The sequence below is a fragment of the Saccopteryx bilineata genome, chromosome 1 (assembly GCF_036850765.1).
Source record: "Saccopteryx bilineata isolate mSacBil1 chromosome 1, mSacBil1_pri_phased_curated, whole genome shotgun sequence".
In the NCBI taxonomy this organism is placed as follows: domain Eukaryota; kingdom Metazoa; phylum Chordata; class Mammalia; order Chiroptera; family Emballonuridae; genus Saccopteryx; species Saccopteryx bilineata.
In genome coordinates, this window is record NC_089490.1 from 284,857,016 (window position 1) to 284,862,832 (window position 5,817).

Sequence of the window (5,817 nt, forward strand, 5' to 3'; positions counted from 1 at the left end):
TCAGGCTGTTTCAGACTTTCAGGTCCATCCAATCAGAACGGTCTCACCTGCTTGCAGTCACAGGTGTGGTCACAACTCACCCCCTGCACCACTTTTCACTCATGAACTTCAACTCCATTTACCTTTCTGTCCTCAATTCCCCTGGCTGGCTCTGCGTGTCAAATAGACTTCTCCAAATAGACTTGGAGCCTGGCTGGGCTGCGTTTATTGAAAACCCATTATGTCCTGTTTACTTCTTCTGCAATCGGAGACTGTGCATTTCTGTTCACACTAATGGGAAAGTTTTGGCTGAAGAGGAGCTGATTGTTCTTGCTCTGTCCTGTCCCATGATATCAAACATTCATCTGTGGGACACATCTGAAACCTTTTGTCCCCCGGTAGCTGCAGTGGTTAACCGAGAGAAAGAGAGAGAGAGAGAGAGGGAGGGAGGGAGAGAGAGTGTGTGTTGGGGGTGGGGGTGTTGATTTTATTAGCTTGGGACACATCGTGCTGTTTTCGAGGAACTGTCAAAGCCCCAGATGTGAGCCTCGAGTGCATATTATATTCTCAAGTCTCTGCTGTCAGCACGCTGACCCAGGGAACCGGGAGGTCCTGAAACATTGCAGGGAAGCAGGCTTTTTGTCTTTGTCTAGCAGAGTGGGTTCCTTACACCTCTTTAAAAGCTGTCCAGTGACCCCCTTTCAAAGCAGCTTGAGATGTGACTCATGAAAACTGGTCAAAATGTGGATTAGTTGCACTTATTTTGTTTCCCATGAACGATGACATCGGAGAAATCAATGTCGATGTTTTAAAAGCAAGGACTTGCCAGAGATCCATAACTCCTAAAAAATAAACTTGAGACTAGCATTCATGACCCATTGATTTTTGTATTGCTTCAGTATTGAACGGTGCTTGGCACATAGTAGGCCATGAATAAATAAAGTGATGAGTAATGAAATGTGGCCGCAAGACTCAAATTCTGGTTCATGCTCCAGCCAAAAGAGCGGTATCAATCCTGCACCTTGCACTGGTAGCAGATTGATGTGACACGAAACCACCTACTGAGCAGGCGCGGTGCAAAGCTAGCTACCCACTCCCCCGCTACCTGGCTCTTTATAGCATCTCCCACCCCTACAAATGGCCCCAAACATTCCACTCCAGGGCACTTACTGTTTGTCCACCACCTGGAATATGAGCCCTAGAGGGCACAAACTATTACAGCCTATTGTAACTGATCCTGTCACCCAGATCGTCTCAGGCTCATAGTGTTGGACAATACAGTAATAAATTTCTGTCGAATGAATGAATGTATAAATGAATGGATGCAGAAATGTGAAAGTATCACCTGATTAAATCAATATGAATTGAAAAAGTGACGTGTGCACTGTATTGGTAGGCCCTATCAAAGAACCAGATCCTGTTTTCAAGAAATTTATAAACATCTTGGAAACAAACAAATACTGACATCCCCTCTGGCCTTCCCTCGCCCACTGAATATACCCAGCACCCCCGACTCCATAGTCATTAGGAAAATAATTTGCCATCTACTTCCTGGAGCCATAGATGTTCCTCTAGCATTGAAAGTGGATTCATGCATCTGATGCCACCTACATCAAGTTCTAGAACAAGTAAAACTAATCCATGGTGACAGAAGTCAGAACAGTGGTTGCTTCTTGGGTAAGGAAGGAGTTGAATTGGCTAAAAGGACACAAGAGAACTTACTGGGGTGTTGAAATTTTTTTTGACTTGGTTCAGGTGGTGGTTTACATGTGCTTATGTGATTGACACATCTCATTGACCCATTAAAACGTGTGCATTTCACAGTCTTTAAATTATACCTCAATTAATTATTTAGTGGAAAATGCTTGAGCTGAGCATGATAAAGCCTATTTCTGTCCAACCATACTTATTCTCCACTGGATCTTAATTTGTCCCCAACCAGATCCCGGTGCCCTGCCAGAGCTGACACACAGGGAAATTGCTAAAACATATTAGGGCAGAATTGAATGTAAACTATAATTGAAAAACTAAAAAAAAAGAGAAAACGTATTAGAGCAGGAAAATACTACTTCTCAAAAAAAAAAAAAAAAAAAAAAGTGGCAGACTTGCATCTTGCCTGTGGCTAAGGACCTTAATCTTTCAGAAAACTGAGACCCAGATGAATCAAGCAATGTTTCCTAAGGCTGTCCTAACTTCATACAATCAACCAGCAGCAGAACAGGATTCAAACTCCAGCTCCCTCACCCCTTCCTGTATCTAAGCCCAGTTTTCTTTCCATCAGGAGTGTGTGGTGTAGGGAAGAGGCTACCCTTGGACCAATGTTACGGGGTCCATGCCTCTGTTTCCACATCTATTAAATGAGATACAATATACCCCTGTGTTTGGGACTAAAGGAAATAATGTCTATCAACACAGGGTACAGCCTGACCAGGAGGTGGCACAGTGGATAGAGCAGGGGTCCCCAAACTTTTTACACAGGGGGCCAGTTCACTGTCCCTCAGACCGTTGGAGGGCCAGACTATAAAAAAACTATGAACAAAACCCTGTGCACACTACACATATCTTATTTTAAAGTAAAAAAAGAAAATGGGAACGAATACAATATTTAAAATAGAGAACAAGTAAATTTAAATCAACAAACTGACCAGTATTTCAATGGGAACTATGCTCCTCTCACTGACCACCAATGAAAGAGGTGCCCCTTCCGGGTGTGCGGCGGGGGGCCGGATAAATGGCCTCAGGGGGCTGCATGCGGCCCGCGGGCCGTAGTTTGGGGACCCCTGGGATAGAGCATAGGACTGGGATGTGGAGGACCCTGGTTTGAGACCCCAAGGTCGCCGGCTTGAGCGTGGGTTCATCTGGTTTGAGCAAAGCTCACCAGCTTGGACACAAGGTCTCTGGCTTGAGCAAGGGGTCACTTGGTCTGCTGTAGCCTCATGGTCAAGGCACATATGAGAAAGCAATCAATGAACAACTAAAATGCTGCAACGAAAAATTGATGCTTCTCATCTCTCTCCCTTTTTGTCTGTCCCTATATATCCCTCTCTCTGACTTTCTCTCTGTCTCTGTAAAACAAACAAACAAACAAACAAACAAACAAACAAACACTGGGTGCATAAGAACTGTCAGCCCCTCCTTCGTCCCATCCTTTTCTTTGCTAATTCCCCGTACTTCCCAGACTCAGGCCCTAGATATGTTTATTCACAAGATTGCAATATAACGAATCAGCCATTGAAATAACTATTTCTCTTCATGAGAACTAATAACCCTAATGGTTTAAGTAGAGTTTTAAAAATTCCTTAAGCCTCTTTTTCCCCACCCTCAGCAAACTCAGATTCAATAAGAAAATAAATTTCATAAACATGACAAACTACAGTACATTGCAAAGAAACCAGATATCTTTTTTTTAAAGAAAATATGTGAAAAGGTAAAAACACTTGAATTTCTAGCATACGTTCTGTCATCTTTGGCAAATCATTGCACTTTTCTGTGCCTGTTTAAGAACCCGTCAAAATAAAAATGGCTTTCTTTTGCAAAGTTGAGCACCCCAGAGAAATAATTATTGCTTTCTTTATGTAAATATCTTTCAGGAAAATTTTGAGGTCTTGCTTCAGACTGTCATATGTTCCCTTATTTGACCTTGAGGACATGCCAAAGCTGAGAGTCTGTTATTTAAAGACCCAAAGGGAACCCTTGCTGCTTGGACAGTGATGCATATACCGTATTTCCTCATGTATAAGATGCACCTTTTTTCAAAAAATTTGGGGTCGAAAAACTGGGTGGGTCTTATACAGTGGTTGTAGATTATTTTACTTGCATTCCCTGCTTTTCTGCATGGATGAGGAGTTGTATGAATTTTATGATGAATAAAACTTGAGTTCAATAACTTTATGTAACACATTTTTTTTTCAAATTTCAGGCCCCCAAATTAAGGTGCATCTTATACATGGGGAAATACGGTATACTGTGCCTGATCCCATCAGCAGCCCCTTCTCTTTGGCCATGTGTCATTCTGTCTACTTCTGTCCCCACTGATTCCAACCTGGGAACAGCAACTCAGAGGTTCACCAGCCCACTATTAGCATACCGTATATTTTGCTCCATAAGATGCACCTGACCATATAAGACACACCTAGGGTTTTAAGGAGGAAAATAAGAAAAAAAAATTCTGAACCAAATGGTGTGTTAAAATATTTAATAAAATACCATATTTTTTGCTCCATAAGACGCACTTTTTTCCCCTCAAAGAGGAGAGGAGAATGCTCGTGCGTCTTATGGAGCAAAAAATATGGTATATGGCAAATAGAAAAAAAAAGTTTTAAAGGTGATGTAGACTTTATAGGAGAAAAGCAAGCAGTACTGAATTGAGTGAATGATGAACCAACTGCCCTCGCTTCCTACCCTGCAAGGGCCAGGCCTCACCAAGAAGAGTTCTGTCATCAGACAAGGCCAAAGAAGGGGAGAAAGAAGCCCCATTTGTGGAGAAAGCCACAGAAGAGAGTGACTGTCTCCAGCTTCCTCACAGCATTTCCTGCAGCTGTAGAACTGGCCTATAGTGATTTAATTTTATGCATAAAGATGTGGCTAATGGAGTGTTCAGCCTTCTTGTCACAGGAACACAAATGGCTGCTGCTTTTTATGTCAAATAGAATAGGCTCTAAGAAGGGACATGTGTAACACAGGAACACCCAAAACAAACATACTCATTGATCCCTGTGAAAGTCAAGCCAAGCTGAGAAGCAAACTCTGACCTTTCTCATTTATATGAGACTGCACTTGACCAGGAAACCTGAACAGTCCCTTGGAAATATCAAATACCAACATTCAGTTCTTTCTGGGCCCATCTCTCAAACTGTTCTGCTCACAATTAGAAAATATTTTATCGCTTCATATTCATTTTGAAATATCCCCTAATTTTTGTGAGCAGTATATATATATATATATATATATATATATATTTTTTTTTTTTTTTTTTTTTTTTTTTTGGGGGGGGGTAGAAGGTGGTTGTATAAGGCTGGTGGGTTTGTGCTAGTCATATGCTTATGCTAAAAAAAATATTACATCTTGTAGATTCTCAGAGGCTCTCAGATTAGTCTTTAGCACAAACTATTCTTTTTAATCCCATGGGAAGAGAATTTGACTTAAGGGTACTGTTTTCACAGGAATGCTCCAGTAATTGCTGGGCTGTGAACATCACAAACTTAGTCCTAGGTCGAAGTTAGTGCTGAGACAAACTTCAAAAATTATCTAGCCATGGCAATTTTAAATATTTGCTTTATTTTATGTAGCAAGGAATTGGTATATGGTAAGGAGGTCACATAGCCACGTGACGGCTGATGACGTCCTCAAACTGGAGCTCAAGACTCCTTGTTGGGTGTCCTTTGCACTGGCTACAGATTTTGTTGTTAGCAATTGTGTGTTTTAATCGGACCATGCTTCCTCAAACAAATCTTGGTCATGTTTTCCAGAAGCCCATCTGACTGTCTTAACGCACAGTCCATAAGATGGCGGCAGCTTCAGCCAAGGCTCATTCTGGTCCTACTCTCCTCCGAGTGCCTTTCTCTTGGACTTGGGACACAGAACAAGGCCAAAGGCAGAGAAGGTGCCAGTTGATGCACCTTTCTCCCAGTCAAGGTGAACTTCGGGATGGGGACAGTTAATCCTAGGACCCTCTGAGGAAAGTATAGTGCACAATATCCATTGATTTAATTCTGAGTTGTATTTTCTAGTAAAAATAAATAAATAAATAAAAGAATAAAAATAAACTTCTTTTAAATTTTTCAAATTTGGGAGTGATGCTTAGCAAAAAAAAAAATAGATGTTCTTTGTTTTACTTGT